The 27847-nt window shown below is 44.9% G+C and overlaps 1 long non-coding RNA gene across 1 annotated transcript; it reads right to left on the bottom strand.

Annotated features, from left to right (window-relative positions):
* Positions 1-261: 261 nt before the first annotated feature.
* On the bottom strand, positions 262-27847 carry LOC119088159. Its single transcript, XR_005091752.1, has 3 exons — positions 27733-27847; positions 4130-5192; positions 262-861 (listed from the first exon to the last, which is right to left on the bottom strand). It is a non-coding gene; the product is annotated as an uncharacterized LOC119088159 (long non-coding RNA).

The following is a 27847-nucleotide window of genomic DNA, read 5'->3' as shown; positions in this document are numbered from 1 at the left end:
TCCTGTCAACACAGAAAACCAATACCCAAACCAACACACACACACACACACACACACACACACACACACACACACACACTCACACACACACAGACACAAACACATAGACACACACACTCACACACAGACACACACACAGACACATAGACACCCACACACTCACACACAGACACATACACACACACACTCACACATATACACACAGACACACACACCCACACATATACACACAGTAAAATATAAGCAGCTTAGATTTGAGGCATAATTTATTTTCCTATACTGGCATCTGTCCGTACTGTGTTTCTCAACCAATTCAAAACCACAGAGTCACTGGGAAATATTTATTACAATAATGTGTAATGAGACTCCTTTGAGTGACGAGTCCTATTTGACTAATTAGTTCAGCCATATTTTTACTGTTAATACAAATGCGTTTACACTACTTAGATCCACTACGAAAAAAATAGTATTTCCCCAGTGCAAACATAATGTGGCAGTGAGATGAGCCTGGGGGTTATAAATACCCAGTAAGTCACAACCATAATGATAATATTCAGATTTATCTTCAGAAGATAAAGGTTGAGTTTATCAAGAGGCCACAAGTGAGCAATAAAGTCTTCCTTATTGGAAATAGATAAATTGAAGATTTGGGGTGATCTTGTTAAACACTCTGTAGTTCTTATTCTTCATGCCATCTCAGTTTCAAACAGCTCCTGCTCCCGTGCGGGCTGCTTTGCTGTGTCTCTGCTGCTGCTGCTTCCGTGGCTCAGTCCCAGCCTCCTCTCTGCTTCCTCTTCTCCTGTCCTCAACTCCTTCATTTCCCTTCTTTCCAACACTTCCCAGTTCTTGACACCTGACTATCTGAAAAACGACACAGAAAAGGAAAATGACATGCAGGTAAAACTATGTATTTACTGACAGGAGACAGAAATTCAACACACACATAGACATGTTCGTTTTACCTACTCAAACCCTACATCATGGTCAAGGCCACCATGTTCATTGGCAAGGGCTGCCACAGCCAAGTGCCACGTGACTTCAACAGCTGAAATTTATTGTCTCATAATGCTGGAGGCTAGACATCTAAGATAAAGATGCAAAGAAAGCCTGGGGTCTGAAGAGACAGCTCATTGGTAAAGTGTCTGCCAGGCAACTTTGAGGACCTGGGTTCGGAACCTCAGCACCCACATTAAAAACTCAGGTGTGGTTTGTGCATGTCTGTAACCAGAGCATAAGGGAAACAGAGACAGGTAGATCCCAGAGTTTACTTACCGGCCAGTTTAGTTAAAGAGTGAGCTCTAGGTTCAATGAGAGACCCTGTATTTCAAATTCCCAGCCCTAGATGAAGAGCTACAGGCGGCCAGTGGCTGCTAAGAGGAGAATCAGTCTCTTCCAAGGATGAGCTCCTAGATAGATGGTCCAATCTCAAGCTGGACACATGTACATATGAACAATAGTAAATGGACTTGGTAGGGTGTGAATACATACTACACACACACACACACACACACACACACACACACACACACACACACTGATAACAATTGCAGAAGGGATCTGAATTTGGGAGAGAGAGCACACAGGAAGAGTTGGAGGAGGAAGAGCTAGACTGTTGTAGATATAGTGCTCATATATGAAGCTCTCAAAAAAGAAGGTGGAGAAATATTGAGGAAGACACATGGCATCAATCTCTGACCTCCACATATGTGTGCACCCTCCCACATGAACATATACACAACATAAACACGTGCACCCATACACAGAGTCAAAAATTGTTTAATACGTCAACAAGGTTGGTGTCTGAGGTGGCTGCTCTCTTGAGCTTTTATTATTTATCTATTTATTTTTGATTTTTCAAAACAGGGTTTCTTTGTGTAGCTTTGCGCCTTTCCTGGAACTCACTTGGTAGCCCAGACTGGCCTTGAACTCATAAAGATCCGCCTGGCTCTGCCTCCCGAGTGCTGGGATTAAAGGCGTGCGCCACCACCGCCCGGCCTTCTCTTGAGCTTTTGGATGGATGTCTGTCTCCATTTCCTGTCTCCCCAAGGTCCACCATTTGTGTGCAAAGGGCTCCCGTGTCTTACTCTGAGTGGCCACAGCTTAGCCTCATACGTTTTCTCAGTTGGCTGGCTCAAAATGGCTGAGCCAAAAAGCAGAATACAACTTTTGAGAAAAAGACGTGACCTTGAGCATACATTCTTATTTTAAGAAGTTCTGACCCTGAGGGAATTTGAATTTCTGCCAAGTGGCTTTTTTACAGTTTTTAAAATGCAGTTTTATCTTATTTAATCTTATGATAGAAAAGATGATTCATTTTGTTTATATTTCCCACATGAGGAAAAAGCAAACAATTATTATTATTTGGATAGTAAAAATGGAATTAGGACAATTTTCAAAATTTATTGCCTTTTTAATACATTTTTTTGAGACAAGGTTTCTCTGTCTAGCCCTGGCTGTCCTGAAACTCACTCTGTAGACCAGGCTGGCCTCAAAATCAGCTCTGCCTGCCTCTGCCTCCCGACTGCTGAGATTAAAGGCGTGAGCCACTGCACCCTGGCTCAATAGGATTTTTAAGTGTATTGATGTGAAAGTTTTATAAGTAGATCTGTTCCAAAATATTTATATATTTGGTTGAGATTTTGTTTATAGAGACCTTAATGGTTACTCTTCATGATGAACTTGACTGATTTTTCAGTCACCTACAGACAAACCTCTGGTGTCTATGGAAGTGTTTCTGGAGAGGTTCCGCGAGGAGACTGGGATCCCACACTGAATAAAAAGGAAAAAAATAAGCAAGATGAGCACTAGCATTCATTTCTCAAATTTTATTTGGTGTGTGTGTGTGTGTGTGTGTGTGTGTGTGTGTGTGCTCATGTACTCGTGTACATGTGAGTGTGTCAACACATGTGTGCCAACGCTCCTTCTTTGGAGAAGGCCCATGTATGGAGGTCATAGGACAACTTGCAGGAGTCGGTTGCCTCCTACTTCGTGGATCCTAGAGATTCAACTCAGGCTCTTAGGGATGGCAGCAAGCATCTTTACTGTCTGGGTCATCTTGCCAGCCCAGCATTCATCTTTCTGCAATGCGTTGAGCTACTTTGTGCTCTAACGGCTGTGATTTCTCTGCAATGATGAACTGCATCCTCCAACCGGGAGCCACCACAAACCCTACCTTCCTTAAGGGGCTTTTCCTCAAGTGTTTTGCCAGAGAAATGATCTGACGCAGGGATTTGGTGAACTCTAGGTGAAATGTGGTGTAAGTCATAGTAACAACGCTCCTTCTTTGCAGAGTAGATTTAGAAGCCAGTGCTGGAAGCAAATCTTGGGAAGAGTCGCCTTGTGCTTTGCTGTATGGTCTGATTCTCCTCCTGCAGCACTTTTCCGTGAGCCTTCCTAACTTTGCAAACATGGTGGGTGTGTCTGTGCTGTGCCTATCACTTCAGGAAGCCACTTGGCTATTCACACAGCCTAACTATACACGGTTCCTTCTGAACTCACCCTGCTCAGACCTGGCTTGATTGTGTTCTCTCATTGGTTTGAATGTTCCATCTCAGACAAGAGATGAAATTTCCATTGTTCTCCTGGCTTTTTAGGGAAGTAAACCAAAATCTGCCTTATTGAAGGAAAGTCGTAATTCCTTTTTCATGAAAAATAAAAGTCAGACTGAGGAAATTCCATAATGACCAAGGTAATGGTTTGTGCTATCTTTCAAGTCAGTTCCAAATAGAAATCAACCCTCATTACGGTAGAGCTGGTGATAAAGAAAGGACTGACTGACTTAATGCTTTTTTATCCATTCCTCCACAGCCAGGATAACAATAACAATGACTGACAGTGGTGGTACGTCAAAGGATAACAATAACAATGACAGTGGTGGTACGTCAAAGGAAGCAAAGGGCCGGAGAGATCGCTCAGTAGATAGAGTACTTCTCTGTATGACCATAGACCTGAGTGCAATCCCCAGAATCCACAGCAGAAGGAAATAACTGACTTCTGAAAATTGTCCTCTGATCTCCACACATGTGCCGTTGCACGGCACACATATACCCGCATTTACATACCATAATAATAAATGAAATATTTAGAAGGAGTTAGGCATTTGCACAGGATTCAGCGTGTGAGATGGTACCTGTGTGAACTTCTTTCTTGTTGCCATGACAAATGCCCGACGAGAAGCACTTTGAAGAAGGAAAGACTTCTTATTCTGGCTTGCAGTTGGCCAGGACAAACTCCATCGTGAGGGGGGGATCAGTGGCTGAAGAGGAGACTGACTAGTCACTGTGTCAGCAGTTAGGAAGCAGAGAGGGACGGATGCCAGTCACAACTTCTTCTTTTTAATTAAGGCAGGACCTCAGCCCGTTGAACGGTGCCTCCATTGTTAAGGTGGGTCTTCTCACTTCAGTTAACCTAACCTAGATAATCCCTCACAGGTGTGCCCAGAGGTGTGTCCCCTATGTCCTCTCCAGATGACAATAGATGCTAACCATTAAAACATCTGTTTTGAGAGAGAGCAAACAGAAGGCAGACAGGGTCCCATTGTGATTATGGTGACTCTTACCAAGCACCAAAGGCCTTGTTTGGCTGCTCTCCCTGTCATATAGATGAGGATGTGCATTCGGGGTTGGGCAAAAACTTTGCATAACTCTCTCAAAGTCACCCCACATAAGCAAGGGAGAGAGGGTATCAATATGTACAGCCGGGAGACTGTCAGACCCAATTCACCCAACACGTATCAATTTAAAGCCATAAAATCTGGGCAGGGGAAGAGTTTGCCAAAACGACAGGCTGGGTTTTTTAAAACTTCTCTATCGTATTTCCTGGCCCAACTCCTCCAATAACTGTCCCTGCTCTGGGCTTCTGTATCCTAGAAGGAAATCCACTTGCCAGAATGACTGAGGTCTTTTCTGAGGGCGACTCTCCAAACCGAATTAAAGGTTATTTATGTAAAGGCATGCAAAAATTCCTCTCTCCCCATGATACAGAAACACCTTTCAGTTATGGTAGGATGGGCAGCTTGGGCTTTCCAAACACCCTTTCCCCGGCCGGCATCTTCGTTTCAGAAAATAACGCTCTGATTTCACATCCCTCTGAGCACCTCCATCTGTTGGTTTCTTGTGAGTCTCCGTGATCCCTGCTTCCAAGGTCTCCACGGACAGTCACCTCAGTGTGGGGGTGGGGTGAGCCCACCCAGTCTAAGGAGCGAGAGAAGGGAAGAGCAAGCAGTCTGTTTCAGGATGAGAAACTCCCTGGCCAGGCCAACTTTCCCATACGAGGTTCACACAGGCTCCATCCAGACCCCGGGGCCCCACCGGTTGTCAGAGCCTCTTTTTGATTCCCACCTCCAGCAAAAATCTTTTAGCATAGCCAGCGCAGCAGGAACCTGTCCTTAACAACCACTCTATGTCACATCAGCGGTTCTCAGGAGTGTGGGCCACACTGTTTAACTCCGCTGCTGGCCTCACCAGGGACAGCTTTGTTTGATTGTCACAGAACAGAACTTGTAGATCTCTCCATCATAAACACACACAAGCTCTCCAGAGCACAAACAAACAACCACGTACACTGGTAAATGTGTTTGCATTATTTAACCAAACCAGACGAGGCGTGTGAACAGCTCTGCATATAAAGTACCGCGGAGTAACTTGCCTGTAATCTGCCTTGTACAATACAGCCATTGCCACTCAATCCACTCACCCGACCCGGACCCTGGAAATGTTCTATTTTTAGATGGGCTTTGTACACTACGCTATGGACAAAGAGCACTGTTAAATCCTTTGAATAGCAGCCAAAAAGTTGGGTGAGAACCTAGAAGCCTGCCTCCCAGATCGGCATGCTAATCAAGCCAGGGCGATCTCTAAAGATCCCGCCCTTTTGTCTCCACGGCAATATTCAGTGGAGGAGGCCAGGACGTGGGGTGTGGGCGAGGGGCTGGCTTATCTATACCTGTTTTACGCTTCCTAGATAACAGGTCATCTGTCATTCTTTGGGGACTTAAACCGTCCTTTGGTAAAATCACTTTCGGAAAAGATTTGACTATTTACAAGGGAGCCAGTGTGACGGCAGCGGGTGCGTCATGGAAACCTCAGGCGTGGCAGCTTCAAAGCTGCTGGGACCAGGTCACGTGACCGCTTGCCTGCCATCCTGGCCCGTCCACGCTGGCAAGCGGCTACCAGCCACGTGGCCACACAGGAAGGATGGAGAAGCAAATGCTAGGCAAACTGTCAGTAGGAAGTAGGTGGGGAATTGGGAAATAAGGCACTAGATGAGAAAGGGTTGCAATCCAGGGGAAGAAGGAAGGCCTGAGATACTGACACTTCTAAAACCATTAAGAAAGAAAGCTGCTGTTTCCAGAACTCGAGAAAAGCTGGGAGTGGCAGACACCGCCGGCCTGATTCTGGACAAAGTCTGAAAAGTTATTTTTAGCAGAGGGGCACACATCTTTTTCTGGTGTTTTGCTCCCATGTAAATTGCTCATTTTTCAAACTTCTTTCTTTTCCAATACATTTTATTTGTGGTGTGTGTGTGTGTGTGTGTGTGTGTGTGTGTGTATGTGTGTGTGTGTGTGAGCATGGGGTACGTGTGGAGATCAGAGGGTAACTTGTAGGAGTCACTTCTCTTTCCACAATGTGGGCTCCAGGTAATGAACTCAGATCATCAAACTTTCACCCTCTAGCCACACTGCTAGCCTCAAAACTTCTTGAACTTTCTTCCACTTGACGGACGGGTGTATTGGACTGTGAGGTTTGGAGCCTACCCAGTGGTATATAGTTCGAGAAGCATTTGCTCTGCTTCTCTGTCAATTCCTTATGGTGAGTTTTCCTCGGCTACTGAGCCTGGGGCAGCTGGTAAAAGCAGAGCCAGGATGCTGCTAAACACTGAGTTCCGGTCAGGCTCCTGCACCAGAACCTGGATGTTCTCACTAAACATTGCCCTACCTAAAAATGAAGAAAAGACTTTTGAGCATGTTGGTTCAAAAGCAGCCTCTGGATTTCAGCCATTTTATTATTTTCTTTACTTAAAAAACAAACAAGTTCTCAATTAGGTCAGACTGGCCTCAAACTTTATAGCTAAGGATGACCTTGAACTTCTCACTCTCCTGCCTCCACCTCTCAATGGCTAAGATTACAGGTGCGCACCACCATGAGAGGTTTCTATGGTATAATGTACCCAGGACTTCTCGAGTACTGGGCAGACCTTCTCCATTACCTACATCCCAGCTGTTTCTTCACTATCCACAGTGTTAAAGGGATCCTGTGTCCGTCACAGAAGGCTTTGGTGGCAAAGTCACGTGCTCGGATGGAAGGTGACAGAAGCAATTTCCCATCAAGCTCCTGTGTGCTGGGCTCCGCTGTAGACACTTTGTACCAGAGCTGTGCCCTTACCAATGGCCCACACAGTTAGGTGGCATCGTCCCCTTGTGGGAAAGTACTGAAGCACACAGGAGGGTGCGTGACCAAAGACACTAACCAATCAGTGGCAGACAGGAAATTCCTTTCTAGGTTTGCTGAGCTCTTTCTGTATTACCAGGCAATCCCATCTGCAATGTGAACCTATGCTGTATATCACAGGACAACCGGTTTTGCTTTGATGAAACTGAATTCCATATTGCTGACAGTTATTTTAACACATTCAATATGTTTATTTATTTTAAAATAACATTTGAAAGTGTTTGAGTTCTCACTCATAGTACTATGATTGCCTCCTGTAACTTTGAATTCCTTAGTATTTATAACCATTCCGTTTGTCTTTATATTCTCTGTGGTTGGTTATGCTAACTAGGGTCTACAGTAAAAGCTCGCTTTCTAGGTGTAGAAGAAGATGAGAAAAGAATGTTGCTCCTAACTTTGAGCCATGGGCAGCAATGCTTTGCCTTCCAGCAGGAAGTTGCTGGCTTGTGTGCACACTTTGACTGACAGCAACCCTTTGGACAATGTCTGGGGGAGGGGTGGTGCCAAGGAGGAAAGAGACGGAAGCTCACGAGGAAGTGCAAAGCAACCAGGAAGTCCTGGGAATTCAACACACCCTAGAAAATGGATTCTGCAAGTGTCTGCTCAGCAGAGTAACTTGTTACTCCTGTGTGCCCATTCGTCCCGCCAGTGGCCACCACTGATAAAAGCAATGGGCAAATGATACCTGTAGCTCTTCACACGGATCCTAGAAAGCTCTTGGCTGCATTGGGAGTGGGAGGTCTACACGTATCACTACTTGGATTCTTTTTAACATTAGTTAGTTAGTTAGTTAGTTAGTTAGTGTGTGTGTGTGTAGCCATAGCAGAGTGTGTGGAGGTTACAGGACCACTTGCAGGACACAGTTTTCTCCTTCTATCATATTGTTCTTAGGGACTGAACTCAGGTTTAATGACAAGTACCTTTACCTGCCTGGCATCTGGCCAACCCGTACGTGATGTTCATCTGCTTATATCATCAATTTGCATTTCTGTTTTGTCTGAAAAGGAACCAACATAGTATTTCCCTCATATACTCATATGGTTATTAATATTACATCTTGTCTAGTTTTATTATGATCAGCAAAGTTGCTCATTGCATTGGAATTTGCTTTATGTTTTTAAAGCCACAGCTGCTGCTGTTTTTGGCATCCTGATGGCCGTGGCACTGACTTGTCCCCCAGCTCTCGTGTTGTGCACACTTCACCTTTCAGAAAGCTATTCCCAAGGAGAGAAAGACAAGGGAAGAGCACCTTTCCTACGGCACACGTTTTCTTTGCTCTCTCCTTGGCTCAGGAAGAAGGTGCATGAAAAGCAACTTCAAGTTGTAATCAATGCAGCTCTTCATAAGACAGGAGTTCCCTTTATTTACAGAAAAATTACTGTGATAATCTACAGTGAGACCACAATGCTTGGTCAGTGCATAGACTTGCTTTCTACCATCTGTGTATTTACTGTCAAATTTTAATATTTTACTAGGAGAAGCTGGAGCTGAGTAAACAGGAAATGACCATTATATTTTATAGGTTTGAGTCTAAAAACCTTAAATATTCATATTATGTTTAGATAAATGCTAAATAGGGGTTACATGAAGGATTTTTGAGTTGCATTAACTCCACAGGAATGTACCTGTAAGTGCAGCCCTTAATTGGACACAACTAGAGCCAGCACTTTTTGGGGTCAGCAAATTGGGAGCTGCATCTTTGTTTGATCTGGTGAGGGGACAGAGCTGAGGCTCCTCGCTATGCCTTAAAGTTCTTCCCAAGCAAGGAGGAAGCACCTGCTGTTTCTCTCTAGATTTACGTGTTTCTGTGAAGCATATATGGCAAAATTCAGAAACAATACTTTTTGTATGTGTTTCCTATGCTGGCGTGGAACATGTGTTACAGTGCAGTACCATGATCAGTCCTAAAGCACGGCATGAGGACTCTGTTTAATTCTTTAAAAAGCCCACATCCCTGGAATAAAAGGGAGTGCAACATCAATGACTAAACATTAGAATCACAGAGCCAGCCCTGAGGTCTGTCATACAGCATTACTGTGGCCAGTGTAGGGTTTCCCCATGTACACACACACACACACACACACACACACACACACAGAGACATACACAGGCCCATGCACACACATATAGGCCCTTGTACTCACATAAACACAGACATACACAGGCTCATGCACACTCATATAGGCCCTTGTACACACATAAACACAGACACACACAGGCTCATGCACACACATACACACACAGGTCCATGCACACACACACACACAAGAGATTCTCCAGCAGAGAAAGCATCCTTCTTATGGTTCACAAAGACACTCTCAGGCTCAGAACCTCTTGAGTGTGAGAAACTTCTTGGCTGACTCTCAACTGATTTAAATCTGATGGAACATTTTCCCTTGGTTAGTTCTTTTTGTTGTTGTTGTTCTGTTTTGTTTTGAGACAGGGTTTCTTCGTGTAGCCTTGGGTATTCCGGAACTAGCTATCTAGACCAGGCTGGCCTCTAACTCACAGAGATCTGCCTGCCTCTGCCTCCTGAGCACTGGGATTAAAGGTGTGCGATGCCACCGCCCAGCAGAATCCTTCGTTCTGTTGAGATCTTTCACCCTCTTACTGCAAGGAGGGCCTCTAGGAAGGCGTTGAGGACCCTCCAAAGACTTGGGGAGGAATTCCCTGGCTGGCAGCTGAGCAGTCCCCGTGTGTTGGCTAGTCTATCACCTCATCTCCTTCCCTCTACCCCTCACCTCAGCGTTCCTTCTGTCTCTTGAAAATGACACTGACATGAAACTGGATCAGGGGAAAATATGTCACCAATACTGGCATAAGCTCGCCCTGTAAGCAAACATTTGCTCAGTATCTCTTATCTAGAGCCACACTTACAAGACTTCAAGGATGGTATCTGTCCAGAGGGACAGAGGTTGACTTAGACGTTGTTTTCTGGGTCCGTGAGAGCTAACCCTGTGGGTAAAAGCACTCGCAAGCCCGGTGACCTGCATTTGATCATCAGACCTCCCTTAGAAAAGCCAGATGCTATGGTGTGTGCGTGCACTCCCAGCACGGGTGCAGTAAGATGGGAGGTGGAGACAGGGGAGTGGCTGGAAGCTGATGGGCCACCTACCTTGGAGTACACAGCATGGCAGAAACATGATTCTGCCCCAGAAACAAGGCGAGGGAGCCAACTCCTAAAAGTTGTGTCTAATCTTCACATGAGTGACCCTCACCATACACACAATAATAGCATATATTTTGAGATAGGAACTTACCATGGAGTCCTGGCTGATCTGTAACTCACTGTGTAGTTGGGGCTGTCCTGGAACTCACAGAGATCCATTTATCTCTGCCTCCCAAGTGTGGGGATTAAAATAATAATTTTAAGGTTAAAAAATATACTTCAATTTCCACAATCAGAAAATTCACTCAGTGTCAACTTGTCTATATGTTTTGCCTAACAGAAAATGTTGGAAATCGACATAAGTCAGTGCCCATGCACTAGCGGCAATGGAGGGCCTCTTGGTCTACTTTTGTGGTAATAACATAGTAGTTCAAATGAGGGTCAACCATTTAGAGACAGCCTTAATAACAAATAACAATTGGTAGAAAAGCAAGGTTGGTTTTTTTTTTTTTTTTTTTTTTTTTTTGGTTTTTTGGTTTTTCGAGACAGGGTTTCTCTATGTAGCTTTGCGCCTTTCCTGAATCTCGCTCTGTAGACCATGCTGGCCTCGAACTCACAGAGATCCACCTGGCTCTCATTCCTGAGTGCTGGGATTAAAGGCATGAGCCACCACTGCCTGGCTGAAAAGCAAGGTTTAACATTAACATATATGGAATACAATAAAGCAGTAAAAATATACTAACAGCTAAATGCAACAGTATAGATAAATCTTAATATTATAATCTGTGGGAAAGCAAGTTTCAATGATTAGTTAAAGCATAAATCACCACTTACAAGAAAGGAAAATAAGAATTCAGGTGCAATAGTTCATATTGTCAACCTGACAGGTTCTAAAATTCCCTAGGAGATGAGCCTGTGAACACACCTGTGGGAGATTATCTAATTGGGTTAATTGAGGGGGTCAGACCCAACAATATTGTGAGCAGACCATTCCATGGGCTGGTGTCCGGGACTACACAAAAAGGAGGAAGCCATATCCGCATTTATTGTTCTTTGCATCCCAACTGCAGATGCAATGTGACCAGCTGCTTCCGGCTCATGCTGCCAGGACCTCCCGGCCACGATGGACTGGACACCTGACCTGCAAGCCAAAGTAAACCCCGCCTCCCTAAGTTGTTTGTGTCAGGATGTTTTTTTTTTTTAATCACAGCATCAGGAAAAGTATCCAAGACTGTGGGTGTACATAAGCATAGAACAATCAAAACAAAACAAAACAAAAAACCACCAAGAACAGTGGTGGCCTCGGGGACGGGAATCAGTGAGATAGGGAGAATGAAAAATATCTACATAGATCATCAGCACTTCAAAGAGATATCATGGCAGGTTTTCATACTATTAGACTTTAATAATCCAGTCAGCAGCAGGACCCTCTGTGGGATAAAAATCAACATGGGATTTCAAAGAATCAAGAGAGACAAGATTAGTATATGATGGTATTTATACAGCATGAAGTAGAGCCCTAGGGTGTACAGTTGGTGGAGTGTTTGCTTGGTCTGCACAAAGCCTTGGATTTGCTTTCAGCACCCCCTAAACCAAGCATGGTAACACATGCTTATAATTCCAACACTTGAAAGGAAGACTAAGATCCACCAAGTATGCATGAGACCCACCTCAAAAAAGAAAAAAAGTACATACAGTATTTTAAAAAAGAAATCTCTGAGGCTAAGGAGATGATATGTTGGGTAAGAGTACTTGCTGTGTAAGCATGAGGATCCAAGTTCGAATCCCCAGCATGCAGGTATGGCTTCCCATGAGCTTGTAACCCTGGCACTGTGGAGATTGCGGGGGTGTGCGGGCTGCCAGTCTAGCTCCAGGTCCAGTGAAAGGGCAGGTCTCAAGGAACAAAGCAAAGAGTGACAGAGCAGGCCACCAGGCACCTTCTGGCCTCCACATGTGCACATGGACACAAACACTTGCTTACACACATGAACACACTGCACACACACACATGCTCCCACACAAACAAAATTCAAGGAATGAAAACATTTGAATATCGTAGGATACTCAGTTTTGTGCCAGGGAGAGGCTGAAGTTGCCACGACGACTCCAGCTTCTCTGGCTTCTTTGGAGACCTCTCTTCTGCTTTGGCTTCCAAACGGGGGAGCCCCAATGGTCTCTCATTTGTTTCTCTGTTCTCTGATTCCCTATGTAAGCTCTCCTTCCAGGGCTATTCCATATTTATGCCAGTGCCTTCAACACTGGTCACTGGAAGGTTTGCGGGCACAGCACAGCGCTGACCCTGTAACCCCAATCTGTGGTTTACTCTCCATGACTTCCACCACTTTAGGTTCACTAAAAAAGATGGTCTAGCACTAATGAGGCAGGTCCCGACACAAATATTCATGTTTCAAATTGTGTGCCACTCTGATGGCACACCTCCTGCTCTCCCACCTGCCCCTCAACTTTGTCCGTTTTTGCTTTATATAGTTCAGTGCTATGTTAGTCTTTAGGCTTGTTTAAATCCAAATTTCCTACACCTTGCGTGAGTTGAAGCCCATAGGGAGGGCACAGGATGATTCCCATGGCTACCAGGTTTGCCACACGGGTGGGTCTTAAGCTTCAAGTTCAGGTCGACAGGCTTGGCCGCAAGCCCCTCTGTCTGCGGAGCTAGTCTGAAGGCGGCATTTCTACAGCTGGAATTGGCTGGGGTTTTTTGGTGGTGTTGTTTGGTTTTTGTTTGTTTGGTCTTTTCAGGTATCTACTTAGAACTGATTTTTCTTTTCCATGTTTTTATAGTTTTTGGTTGAGCTCATGCCAGCATGTTTCAATCTGTGGGAATCTTATATGGAACATGATGAGGCTACATCTTTCCAAAGCAGTTTTTCATCCACTCTTATCAGACCAATGTGGGTCATTATCGCCTTCTTTGGGTGTTTATTTTCAGAGAAAATATTCCTGAACTGTTCAGTCAGTGTAAATTCAAACTCAAACATATATAAGCACTGCCATGACCTATCCAAAGATTCTTTATCATTTCCCAGAATCCTAGTTTTTTTTTTTTTTTTTTTTTTTGGAGTGGGGGAGGTAGTGGAGTGGGGAGAGGCAAGACCATCACTGATCCTGGCTCTATGCCTAGATACATTCCAATCCTCTGCTTTACTAGAACTCAAGGCCAAACTTCCTGCATTCACGTGGCTTTCATGGATACCAAGGACAGAAAATTCCCTTGATTATCAGTCCATGGCTAATGTGTCAGTTTCCATTATCATATAAAACACATAAGACCATCACCTTCTAACAGAACAAGTTTATCCTAGCTCACACTCTAGTCGTATCAAGTGGCTTCAATGTTTTAACACTGAGGTGAAGCTACAGCCCTCAGCAAGAAGGATGGCAGAGCCTGCCCCTTCCCTCAAAGTGAGGGAGCAGAAAGAGGAGAAGGACGTGGCTGGGGCCCCACCTCCTCGTCAAGGTTCTGCTCTCCCTAAAGTGATCTGAAGACCACACTGTAGATTCACATGGTGAACACTAGTAACCACCCTATAGACTAGACGAGACCCTACACTAGACCCCTCTAGATCTCCTAAAGACTCTCCTTTAGTACACGTGCCTTTGGGGGGCCATTCATGAACCAAACTAAAGCCCAATATTTGAGTCTTCCTTCTCGCTAATTTCCCACACTGGGGTTTGTTTGCCTTTACTGTGGTCTCTGCCACACATTTTATCCTTCCCCCTCCAGGAGACCAAGCAAGCTGTCTTTACACCATCCTGTGAAATCCACACTTCTCTACCAGCCTCACAGGCACTGGCATTGAGGCATCCTCCCTTCCTTTGGAAAGTAGCCTTACCCAGGACCCACACCCTTTCCCTCCATTCCTGCCTCAACTTCCCACCTTTCTACAAGGGAACAATGCCCAACAATGGACTCCTAGCTCATGCCTTGATCAATAACTGCTTACCTCTAGGGTGATTTTTTTCCCGTGAACTGCATATCTGAGTACATTATCCCCTTTACAAAGCCTCTAAGCTAAGAACTGCTTTTTTAATAAATAGAAAAATGAGTGGAATGTATTATTTTAAGAAGTCAGTGTTGGGACTGGAGAGATGGCTCAATGGTTAAGAGCACTTGCTGCTCTTGCAGAGGATCCGTGTTCGGTTCTTAGCACCCACAGTAGGCAGCCCAAAGGTGCTTGTAACTCCAGCTTTAGTGTATCTAACACCTCATGGCCCCTGTGGGCACCTGCACACACATGGTGCACATAAACTCACACAAGCACACACATCCACGTAAGTTGAAGAGATAAAGTTTAAAACTACGTCTGTAGCCCTTGTTGTGGAAGTCATGGCAACGCTGTAGGAATGCTGTACATCTCAGCCATAGATGAGTAAGACGACTAAGAGCAGCAAGCCACTAGGCTGCTGTGAAAGGCATTAGCCTTACAAGATAGAATTGGCACATACGTTTCAGAATAGATAACAAAGTTATAGGGAGAATAATCCAGTTATAGGAAAAGAGGGTTATGACCATGTATTCAATTTACTTTCAAATGGTACAGAAAAATGTTATATATGTATCTATACATATGTAATATACACATCTATCTATCTGTCTATCTATCTATCTATCTATCTATCTATCTATCTATCTATCTGTAGTGATCCAAAGAAAAAGCCGTAAGACAAATTATCAACAAAAAGTCTTTCTGGGTGAAGGGTGAGCCTTACACTAGCTATTCTTGCTACTTTTTTGTGAGTCTGAAATTATTCACAAATAAACATATAACAAGCAGCAAGCCCTCCTCTGTGTTTTGATGGCCCCGGGTAGCCTGACTCTGCTCCCTCCTGGTTGTATCTTCCACCCTCTGCCAGCTCGGTGCCACCTGCTCCTCCAAGCAGAGCACTGTTCGCTGCTCTCTGTTGTTTCACCTGCAGATTCTGAGGCCTCAAAAGTCCCCCAGAAAGTCCTTATCTCCTTCAGTCATCTGAAAATGATCTTTTCCGTGCAATTCCCTAAAAACAAATTTAGAAAAAACTAAACAACAAAACAACAAAAAACAGTCTCACTGTGTGTCTCTAGTTGGCCTGGAACTCACTGTGTGGACCAGGCCGGCTTTGAGCTTACACCTGCACCTGCCTCTGTCGGGCTCAGGAAAGATTTTTGTCAAAGGCAAGGTGCCCCTAAAGCAAGAAAGAGAAACAGCATGGCCTTGTTCCATCAGAAGTGTAAAATAAGAGGTTTTTGGAGGAATTAGTCAATTTTATCTCGTGTTTTTATAACTCTAGAAGATTTATTATCTTTATTTGTGTGTATGGTGGTGTGTGTGTGTGTGTGTGTGTGTGTGTGTGTGTGTTCGCGCGCGCACACATGCGAGTGCACATATATGTATTTGTATCTTGGTATGTGCACATGAGTGCTGGTCCCCTCAGAGTCCAGAAGAGGACATCAGGCCTCACTGGTGCTGCAGTTACGGGAGGTGGTGAGCTAGTCATCCTCTGTGCTGGGAACAGAACACAGATCCTCTGCAAGACCAGTATGTGCTCTTAACCCCTGAGCTTCCAGCTTCTTCTTTAAAAGTAAATTTTCATAATTTTCCGTAAGGTTTCTTACAGAAAATTTGCACACAGTTTCAAAGTCATCACTCACTAAAAACTTTGGTTTTAGTCTTCTGTGTTATGGTGTAATATGTCACAGTATTACTTCATATGTTCTTGTAAACATGCAGAGCCATGCTTCTTGACTATGGGCTTCAACAGCCTCAGTGTGGAAAGGGAACTTCATCAACTGTATATCCTCTGCAACACTTGGCAAGATGCCTGGCTTGTAGTGGGTTCGAAGTAAATTGAGCGGTCATTGTCTAAAGTAAACTAATTACCCGATTTAATTTTAACATACACAAACACACACTTCTTAAGTTCAACATTGCTATCATCCCAGCAAACAAGCAAACGTTTCAAAAAGCTGTTTTCATAGACCTCTCTTCCCATGGGCAGTCTAATGAATAGGATCTGTTTTTCTCCACCTCTCATCAGCCAAAATGGCGTGTCATGTGTGGGGGAATAAATGTCTACAGGACTACACCGGCCCAGGCCTTTTAACAGAGAATTTACATGGAGCCAAATCTCATTAGAGTCAGAATTTGAAAATCCCACCAGACGCAAAGCAATTTGTAAGAAACAAAACTCCATTTCAAATCCATTTGTCTCTGATTTCCGAGACTATGTTTTAAAAATACTTCTGTCTGTTGGTAAATCAGTCTCTGAAGAAACATCACTATCAGTAAAGCTTTAGTGAGTCTAAATTTGTCAGATAAATATGTGTATTCATCTGCTTCTCTGTCTAGAAAAATAAGTAATTTTACACTTTGAATCCATGGGAACAAGTACATTAGTGGGTATTTAAATAAGTGCCACACATATATTAGGTTTTCTGGAAACAAAGAAAAGAAGCCCTTCTAGGATTAGAATTAAAAATCAAAGTAAATTAATATTTTATAGTATACTAACTATTGACAATAAGATACTCCTGGTTTTCCCAAATAACATTCAGATATTAGCTAAGAATATCTTTCTCTATCAGTGGCCTCCTGCAATTTTAGTATTTGAAGAGGTGGAAAAAGATATTATTTCTTAAGAGTGAAGTTAAGCCAGGTGGTAGTGGTGCTTGCCTATAATCCCAGCACAGGCGGATCTCTGTGAGTTCCAGGCCAGCCTGGTCTACAGAGATAGTTCCAGGGCAGCCAGGGCTACACAGAGAAAGCCTGTCTTGAAAAGCCAAGGGGAAAAAAAAGAGTGGCATTAAATAGGAATTAACAATGTTATTATTGTTGTCACTTTGTTTTGTGGTGCTGGGAATAAAACCCACAGCCTTGGGCACGTTAAGCAAATATTCTGTCTACCACTGAGCTACATCCCCAACTCAAAGTTTTTCTTTTCATAATTTATTTTTATAGTTAGCATGCAAAGCAATGCGTTTCATCATGATATTATATATGTGTGTGTGTGTATAGTACCATTATATTTTGCTCATCTTTGCCCCAATATCCTCCCTTCTCCACCGGTTGGCCCCATTCTTCTCCCCATAATGCTCACCCTTCTACTTCCAAGTCATGTCGTAGAAACCTGGATTCTGAATGTGAGAGAAAACACACTGTTGTTTGTCTTTCTGGTCTGAACAATTTGGTGGAACACAGGGATCTCCAGTTGCCCCCATTTTCCTGTGAGTGACACAAGTCACTTTTCTTTACGACCGGGTAAAACTCCACTGTGAATGTACGGCGTGTGTGTATATATGTGTTTCTTTATCTGTCGGCTGATGGGCATCTGGGCAGGTTGCATGTCTGCTATTGTGGACAGCACAGCAATAAACACCATGCCCACACATCTCTGTTGCAGGACTTAGGTTCCTGCAGGGATACACCCAGAAGTGGTATAAAAGGGTCCCACAGTTGCTGAGTTTAATTTTCTTTTAAGAAACGTTGTATCTCCGTATTTATTTCCATAATGACTGCTCCATTATACATTCTCACAAGTAGGTATGAGGGCTGGGTCCTCCACGTCCCACGCCCCTCCCCCTCTCCTAGCCATACATCCTCACCAGTGATTGTTTTCTTGGTGCTAGTTGTTCTGACAGGAATGAGATGGAACCTCAATGTAGTTCTGATTTTCTCTGAGGGCTGAAGATGTTGAACATTTTTTTTTTCATGTATTTTTCGGCTATTTATATATTTTCCTTTGAGAACTATCTATCCATTCCATTTGTACTTTGAGGCAGATTTTTTCACTATGTAGATCAGGCTGTCCTCCAGCTTCCTATGTAGCCAAGGTTGGCCTGAAGCTCCCAATCCTCCTGCTTCCACTTTCCGAGTCCTGGGATTATAGTAATGTACCACCAATGGCTCCATCGCATTAAAACAAATGATGAAGCTGTAGTGTTTGAATATTATTGTATCTTACTTCAACACACCATCATAGATTTTGACATTTCTTATGTGTCTCAGACCACAATCTTTTTTTAAAAGATTTATTTTGCTTTTTTTTTTTTTTTTTTTTTTTTGGTTTTTCGAGACAGGGTTTCTCTGTGTAGCTTTGCACCTTTCCTGGAACTTGCTCTGTAGACCAGGCTGGCCTCGAACTCACAAAGATCTGCTGCCTCTGCCTCTCGAGTGCTGGGATTAAAGGCGTACACCACCACCGCCCGGCTTTATTTTGCTTTTTAATTATGTATATTCATGCTTATCTGTGTGAGGATACATACATATGAGTGCAGTTGTCCACAGTGGCTGTAAGAGGACATAGGACACCCTGGAGCTGGAGTTACAAGTAGTTGTGGACCACCTGAGGACGTGGGTACCAGTGTCAAATGGAGGTGGGATACATCTTCTGCAAAGGCAGCCATCACCCCCTAACCGCTGAGCCATCCCTCCCTCCAGGCATTCCGATCACAGTCTTTACAGTCGACAAGGAAGGTCTTACTGCCCTGACTCCTGACGGTCTCCTTCACTGAACAATTCTGATCTGTTTTCAGGACCGCCGATTCTCTTAACAGTTTAAACTTTCAGCCGTGCTGGGGAACAGTGCTTGCGCTCCAGAACTTACTGATTACACTTTATGTAAAATATAACCCTCCGGTCTACCCTCCAGGACTAATGAGGACATGTCGACTCCAAAGGTTGACAAGCACGTGCTTGACGACCTGCAGTCAACTCTATTTCCTTAAGCTCCTGTAATTAGCCCCAGCGTACTGTTTTCTGTCCCCCTTCCTCACTTCACCTTTGCCCAGCACGTGACATCTGACAGCTACAGATCCCTTTGCTGGGAAGGAAGAGAGCTAGAGTAAACATAATTGTAAAGGGACAAACCCTTGCTGGTCTCAGCCTAGAGAGGAGCACATTGTGGGCAGGTTTCATACCCACCACGCTGGGAGCACAATGCCAAGCCTTTCCCACTACAGCAGCCACTGTACCTTAGACTGTGGAGCATCCGAATCCACTCAAGGGAGGTGGTCAAGAAGCCAGTGACCATCTGCCGGGTGGCTGTCAAGTGACCTCCAGCACTGGGCCATACAATTCAACAGTAAAGCATTAAGATCTACAGTTCTGTAACACGAAGGCTGTAAAGCTTACAGAATCATTGCCATTCTCTGGGCTAAGTCTCAGGTGACATGTTGTCAGTAGAGATTAAAGTCACTGTAAATGTTCAGTTTCCACATCTATAAGTAAGCAGGCTTGACGGTTGATGGCTGGTATTCTGAGCACTGACAATCAGATTCTGAATCTGGGAGGGTGGGCCACTCTGAGTAACCCACTATCCCATATTGTAGGAACTTCACTAAGTGTATGACATTTTTTCAATGACACTTGGGACTCAGGCAGTCAGTTCTCTTTTACTGATTCCACTTTAATCTTCTTGATTGCTTTTGTCAGTGGGAAAAAAAGTCACATAGCTGAAATAATAAATAACCTTTCAAATAATTTGCGTTTATTAATCTTGTGACAGAAGTTCTTGCTGTGTTTTGTTGGAACTAAATTTAAAGCAGCTGTAACTTGCAGCTCTAACAAGTTTTCACAATTAAAACTTCAGGATGTGCACAGGGCTCTTTCATTGCTGAGCTTAGTGTTTACATCATATCCTGCTTTACCGTCAGAAACCTATGGGGGAAATATGCTATTGACTCGGGATGGCGGGAAAAACTCACATCCTGGGCCCCACCCACTCCAGCCTATTTGACAATGGAGTTGTAGTTTATAGGGTTGCCGACATCACAGTCTCTGAGACTGGACTAATTAATGCCTAGCCTTTGAGATACTCAACCCCTCATGTAGGTTCCATCTCTCTGTGCCTAGCTTCTGAGAGAGCCGACAGGCATTGAAGCCAAAGCCGTTGAGACCAACACTACATGAAGCTGCCACTTCTGGCTCAAGAATATTTCAGGCAATGGTGAGTGAGCTTGAAGGAACACTCATACCTCAGGTCTAGTGATCCCACTACCCACTCCCAGACTGTCAATTTATTTTTCAGCAGATAATGCCTAAGTCTAAACTCCTTTGGCCACCTGTGTGATTAACCCCAGTGCTGTCCAGCCAAGCCCCTGGTTCTCTGCAAGTAATCCACCCCTTCAGAAGCCTTGCTGCATATTCCATTGATCCACGGTCAGCCTGAATGGCCCTTCATCTGCCTGCTCCACCTGGAATCTGGCTTGTTTCTTCGGGCGATTCTCCTGTGGCCCTCCTCTGGGGCTTTTCTCACACCAGTATTGGAGACAATGCATGATATTGCAATCTGTGACTTGCTTAGTTTAATCCATGGTGGTATCTTACATGTGTTTTTCTTGTTCTTTTGCTTCGATTTTTGTTGTTGTTATTGTTTGTTTTGGGGTTTGTTTTGAGACAGGGTCTCAGTCTGGCCTAGAATTCACTGGGTAGCTCAGGCTGGCCTCAAATTCATAGCAATTGTTCTTTGGGGTCTCCCAAGGGCTTGGATTTACAGTTGCTCATCATCTTGCTTGGTTAAATGTGGTTTTTGTTTTGTTTTTTACGATTGGCATTCTTAGCTGGCAGTGTAGCTTCAGCTGGTAGAGTGTTTCACCAGTGAGCACTAAACCCTGCACTCAATCCTGAGCACCCCATAACCTGGATTAATATTGTACCTCTAATCCCAGTACTGGGAGGTAGAACCGGGGATATCAGAAGTTCAGGGTCATCCTCAGCTACATATAGAATTCAAGACTAGCATGGCTACCTGGCACCTGTTTCAAAAAAGGATTAGGGTCATCCTCGGCTACATACAGAATTCAAGACTAGTCTGGATACCTGGCACCTTGTCTTAAAAAACGATTGTATCTTCTTCCCTCCCTTTCCATTTCCAGGCTCCCTCTGCTATGCTTTGGGGGCCCTCTCCCCTGAGTCCGATGTCAATCCATTCGTGAACATTTCTCTATGACCTTTCCCACCTGCAAGCTCTCATCTCTGAGATGCTTTGCTGTTTGGGGGATTTTTTTTTTTTTTTTAGACCTCTGCAATCTGTCTCTCCTACCACACAACCCGTGCACATTTGGACCTGTGGGGATACTTGCGCAGTGAGGCACTCACCATGGCTGCCCTGTATGCAGGAGCCACACAGAGCTGCTGGACACTTGAATGGGGCCTCCGTGGCAGGAACTGATTTCTATGTTAATAGTTTGACAATTGCATGCATATAACAGTGTGTTATAATTGTGTTGCCCACATTCCCCTCTGGCATCTCCTTTCCTTTTCCCATGAACCTCTTTTTCCTACGTAGTCTCCCAGTGACTATTCTGTTAGAGAGCACACCTCCACCCCAGGAACCATTGATACCCTTTAGTTCCTCAGCGGAGACGGGACCTCAGGTGGTCCAGGCTAGTGCAGGTATCCACAGCAGCTGTGTGCCCATAGTTCCCCCAGCACGGTCAGATCTGCATGGTAGCAGTTCCTGCACGTGTCCCCATCTTCCAGCTCTTCATTTCTTCTCACCCCCCTTCTGCAGGCTGTGTGTGTGTGTGTGTGTGTGAAGGCTGAGGGCTCATTGCTCACTTACTTTCAATTTTTTGGCCATGTAAGTATAAGGAGAAATTCACAGAGTCTGTTTAACAGGTAAAGGAATTTATTTTTTTTCCCAAGAGAATATTATTTATTTATTTGTGAGTACATGTTTGTACATGTGTGTGCAGATATGCAGTTACATATGGAGGCTAGAGATGGACACTGGGTGCTTTCCTTCAATTTTTTTTTTTTTTTTTTTTTTGAGAAAGCGTTTCTCACTGAACCTGGGGCTCATAGATATAGCTAGGTAAAGGAATTTATTAGGGGAAAAAGTCACTATACATAACAGAATAGTCGCAGGTTCTGGAATGCTGTTCCAGCCACCTGACTTAGTCCCATCTCCAAAACTACCAGCGAGGGAAGAGACCTGCCTGTGTGCACCTCAGGTCTTAAGGGTCCATGAGGCCACGCCCCAGGGGCATGTACTTCAAGGTCATAGACAGGTGGAGTAGTTACCGACTACATCTCTAAGGGGTGGCGCTTCAAGGTCATAGACAGAACAACTACCCACTACATGCAGGAGTCTGCACAGAGCTGTCACCCTCTACTAAAAAGAGCCTCTCTGCCCCAGGCCGAGGGCAGCAGGAGTCTAGGGCTATAAACAGAAACATCAGAACACAGTTTAATGACATGTCCATTTAGGAATGCAATGAAAGCATGATTCTCTCTTGGCCCATGCTCTCTCTCGCCTGCCAGGTTTACAGGATCAGGTATGTATTCCCTCCCGAGAAGCAGGTCTCAAATCCAATCACAAAGCAGTTGGTTATCCTCAGAACACTCAAGTCCCTATTGCGTCAGTGGGCCTAGCCGGCCCAGCAGAGTAAGTGATACACATGGTTGAGACCAGTCTGAGTTCTCCCCTGGCAGGCAGCCTGCACAGCACCTTCCGGCACTAAGAGAGCTAGCCGGCAGGAGGGAGTTTCCAGCTGTGCTCCATCTGAATTTCTCTGTGCCTTTGCTCAGAGCATGTGGTGTCTCCAGCAGCACAGCCTTCCCACCCAGTACTGGAGGGCACCCAAGAGCAGTGACAGACGCTGGCATTTTAAAAAAAGACTTTTATTTTACTTATTTATTTATTTGTGTTGTGTGTGTGTGTGTGTGTGTGTGTGTGTGTGTGTGTGTGTACGCACACATGTCACACATAACTATGGAGGCCTGAAGAGGGTATTAGGGTCCCTGAAATTGGAGTCAATGGCAGTTGAGAGCCATTCATGTGAGTGTCAGGAACTGAACTCGGGTCTTCTGGAAGAATCAGCAAACGCTCGTGAACTGCTGAGCCATTTCTTGGGGCCCCAGTAGCCTGTATTCTTTCAGGGGCCTCTCAGACCTCTCTGGCCAACTGCTCAAAGGGAGGTATCCCACACCTGGTACTTGGGCTCTTGTTTCAAAGCCCATAACTTTCTGGGAGCAACAGCACCTCACCATGAAAGGTAACCCTGAGGAAATGAATCTTATGTGTTTAGTCTGAATCAATATGAATTTAGGTAATTACACCAGCTCACCAGCTGCCATCATGGCCCCAGCAACTTTGGCTCTTCGTCAAGCCAGGCTTCTTGCGGTCAGCAGTCCTAACTGCCCGTCTGAGTTGAGGGCTCTCTGTTGTACACCATCCTACCTATCAGCATGGCTTCTACTCTTGCCTTGGCAGCCCCTGTCGTTTGTCATCTCTTCACGGTGGACTTACTTGGTTGTGTCCTCTTTGCTTACCATTGCATCTGCAGCATTTAGCACAGCTCCCGGCATACGAGAAACAATGTTTTCATGTATGCGTGCACACACGAATGAATGACATGGTGAGAGGAAGAAGAAGGGATACAGATTAAACTTGATGAAAAGAATCTTCGGTGGTCCGAGGGAAAAAAAATGACTGTACCCTTGGAGTTAGGGACACCCCAAGCAGCTGACCTAGACATTCTACCTCCCAAGCAGGGACCAGAAGTGGTGGCTGAGGGTGCAAAGATTGCAGACACTAGCCCTTGGGCTGAAGGCGAAATCCCTGCCCTCATTGAAGGTGCCGTGTGGCATCCCCTGCTTTTGTAATTGCTGAGACAAAGGCAACCCAAGGACAGGAGAGTTTACTCTGATGCACAGTTTGAGCGCACAGTCCATCGCAGCGGGAAAGGCGTGGTGGCAGGAGTGAGGCAGTTGGTCACATTGCTTCCTCGGTGAGGGTGAGGAAGCAGGGATGGATGAACGCTGGAGCTCAGCCCACTTTCTCCTTTTTATTCAGTCTGGGAAGCCAGCCCGTGGAATCGTGCCGCCCACATTTAGGTTGGGTCCTTCCCACCTCAAGTAAGCCAACCTAAAAAGTCCTTGACAGACAAGAAAGCCCGAGTTCTATTTCCTGTGTGACTGGAGACCCTGCCAAGCTGACAATTAGTGTTAACCATCACACGTCTCGTTATCGTTCTGGCGGGTTACTGGTGGCCAGAGTGCAGCTGTCAAAACAACATCCTCCGGCAACAGCCCGATGAGCCTGATCATTTACCCCCCCACACTCGGGCTGCTACTTATCCCCTGTAACTTTAAAAACACTGGGGTAATGTATTTGAAAGTAAAACACGTTATTTCAACACCTGATCCACTCACTTTAACATATGGCTTACATCTTAAATGTGTTTTTAAAGGATTATGTATTCTCAATTTGATAGGATTATAATTTACCCTATTTAAGGGTTACACAATTGAATGTAGGCATGTAATTTCTGTGGAAACAGATGCAGTATGATCTATAATATCCTAAAATATTCCTGCTGTTGCTCCCACTGATGGTCCCCTGGGGAAAAATAGGAAATATTTAAACCCAAGAAGGTTGTTCCACCTTTAACAACTCAATTTTTCCAGCAATAGGTTTGAGAATTCCTTTCTAATGTCAATAATTTTTGAGGATTCTGCACTTTATGCTAATTATACTTTTAGTATTCAGTTTAGTGAAAAACATAATGGTAAAAGCTATAAACCCAGAAATGCTCTGAAATAGTCTATTAATCACCATAGTACTTACATGTACATAAAAGACCAGTACAAATATATGCACCGTATTATTTATTCATAATATCAACAGCGTTTGTAGTAGGGACACACTCATACAGCTGCCCCAAATCCTCCACCATGTCCCACTGTTTGTTTCTGTTGTAAGTGTATTTGGTAATTTGACTTCTCGGACATGCATCCAATATTTAGAGTAGGAAACGGAAGGACAAAACAGGGATAGTCTTAGCCAAACCATAAATAATCACAATAATACACACACTTCACAAGAGACTCGGGGGTGGGCAGGGTGTGCCAGAGATGTCCCGAGAGCTCCTGTGGACTGTCCCCACAGTGCAGTAAAGCTGCATTTGGACTATAACAGAACTAGCTGGATGATTAGGTCTAGTCTGTAATAAAACAGTGCCCTATTCTTGGGAGGCCTGAGTATGTTCTCTCCTCCTACCCCTTGACGACTGCCATTAGATCTTAAACCTCCAGGAAGCCCCTTTGTTTTGGACCCACTTTATTAAGTATAATAAATACAAAAAAACTGGTCGGTGTCTATTTTACTACAGACTATCATGCCAGTTTCTAGTTACTGCTCCCTGTGTTTCCTTTATTCAAATCGTATTTTAACTGCAGGGCATTCACTTATGACACACTTTCCTGATGTCTTGATCAGCTTGGCTTTTGCATAAAAAAAGTCCTCCAACTTTGGAGCCATCTCCACCTTCCTTAGTTCCAATGAGTACAAGCAAAGTATTTATGGGGCCACAACCCCGAGAACGTCTTAAGAGCTCCTCTTAGCTCGTGACGCGTTTTCCCTTGCATGGTCCGTATCAGACCCTGCTATTGTGTTGCTTCGTGTGCAGTTCATTTACTCACATCTGTAAGCCTTCCATCGAGCTGCTTGGCTTTTTTAGAGGCCTCTTAAATGAGTCACAGGAAACATCTGCTGAACTAAGACCAGGTTGTTTAGGTTGTGCTGACTCTGAACTTGTGAATCATAAGCTCACCTCCTTATTAATCTCATAAACCCATGACCCTCTGATCACGATGTCAAGCCCTTTTCCTGCTCCAGCCGTCTCTAAACAAGTCTACTTTTGCCTGTATCCCCAAAGGAAGGTTCCTTTGTTCTGAAGGCTTGTTCTTGGCCGGTGGGCATCTTCACCTAGTCATCTTCCAAGATGCATAGTGGCAATATGATAGTATCCACGTGCCCAGATGGACAAGTTCATTCCCACTCGACTTCCTAGGTAATTAGGTTATATAGCAGGCCTCGGGGAGAGCTCTGAGCTACCCTTTATTGCTCATATTGATCCATAATCAGATTCTCCTGCTAATTTAACAATTAATACTAATTTGTCACACATTGCAACACAGACTATTTCCAAGACTATCTCGGCGTAATAGACACTCAGGAAATTTTATTGAAAGAGTGAATGAATTAGCGTATGGTCTTGGATGGGAAATCCAAAGGCTCAAATCTCTTTCTTGCCGCCACAGAATTGGAAGGCATGATGGTGAGTATCAATTGTCAGCTTTATGGGATCTCCGGTCACCTAGGAGACAAATCTCTGGGCAAGCCAGAGAAGAAATTTCTTGATTGGATTAACTGGCCTAATTAGGTTAATTAACCTAAATGTGGGAGATACCATCCTGTGGGCCTGAGTTCTGGATGGAATATAAGGGAGGAAGAGAGCTGAGTATGAACTTTCATTACTCTCCACTTCCTGGCTACAGATGCAGTGCAGCCAGCTGCCCCACAGTCCACTTCCTGGCTACAGATGCAGTGCAGCCAGCTGCCCCACAATCCACTTCCTGGCTACAGATGCAGTGCAGCCAGCTGCCCCACAGTCCACTTCGTGGCTACAGATGCAGTGCGGCCAGCTGCCCCACTCTCCACTTCCTGGCTACAGATGCAGTGCAGCCAGCTGCCCCACTCTCCACTTCCTGGCTACAGATGCAGTGCAGCCAGCTGCCCCACAGTCCACTTCCTGGCTACAGATGCAGTGCAGCCAGCTGCCCCACAGTCCACTTCGTGGCTACAGATGCAGTGCAGCCAGCTGCCCCACATCCACTCCTGGCTACAGATGCAGTGCAGCCAGCTGCCCCACAGTCCACTTCCTGGCTACAGATGCAGTGCAGCCAGCTGCCCCACAGTCCACTTCCTGGCAACAGATGCAGTGCAGCCAGCTGCCCCACAGTCCACTTCGTGGCTACAGATGCAGTGCGGCCAGCTGCCCCACTCTCCACTTCCTGGCTGCAGATGCAGTGCGGCCAGCTGCCCCACAGTCCACTTCCTGGCTGCAGATGCAGTGCAGCCAGCTGCCCCACTCTCCACTTCCTGGCTGCAGATGCAGTGCAGCCAGCTGCCCCACAGTCCTGACACCACCACTTGGTGATGGATGATGCCTCCAACTGTGAGCCAAAAGGAACATTCCTTAAGTTTCCTTTGTTAGTCGTCACAGCAAGCCGAAAGGTAAGCAATGTGGAAGGTCCCTTCCACATGGTTTTGTCACTGCCTCTTCTAACATCCCATTGTGAAGCCAGCAGGTACCAAGAAAGGTGTGGTTTGGCATACCCAGGATATCAGTTACTTTACCAAGCACAACTTAAAGAAGAAGGAGTTATTTTGACTTACAGCTCCGGAGGGATAGAGAGTCCATCATGGCAGGGAGTCACGGCAGCTAGTGGCAGGAGTGGACTGTGCTTCCCAACAGTTCCATAACCTGCCCTAAAAGCACCACCAACTGAGG

This window comes from Peromyscus leucopus, chromosome 6 (assembly GCF_004664715.2).
Source record: "Peromyscus leucopus breed LL Stock chromosome 6, UCI_PerLeu_2.1, whole genome shotgun sequence".
NCBI lineage: Eukaryota > Metazoa > Chordata > Mammalia > Rodentia > Cricetidae > Peromyscus > Peromyscus leucopus.
Note: the sequence above shows the minus strand (reverse complement) of the source record. Positions and strands in the feature narration are given on the sequence as shown.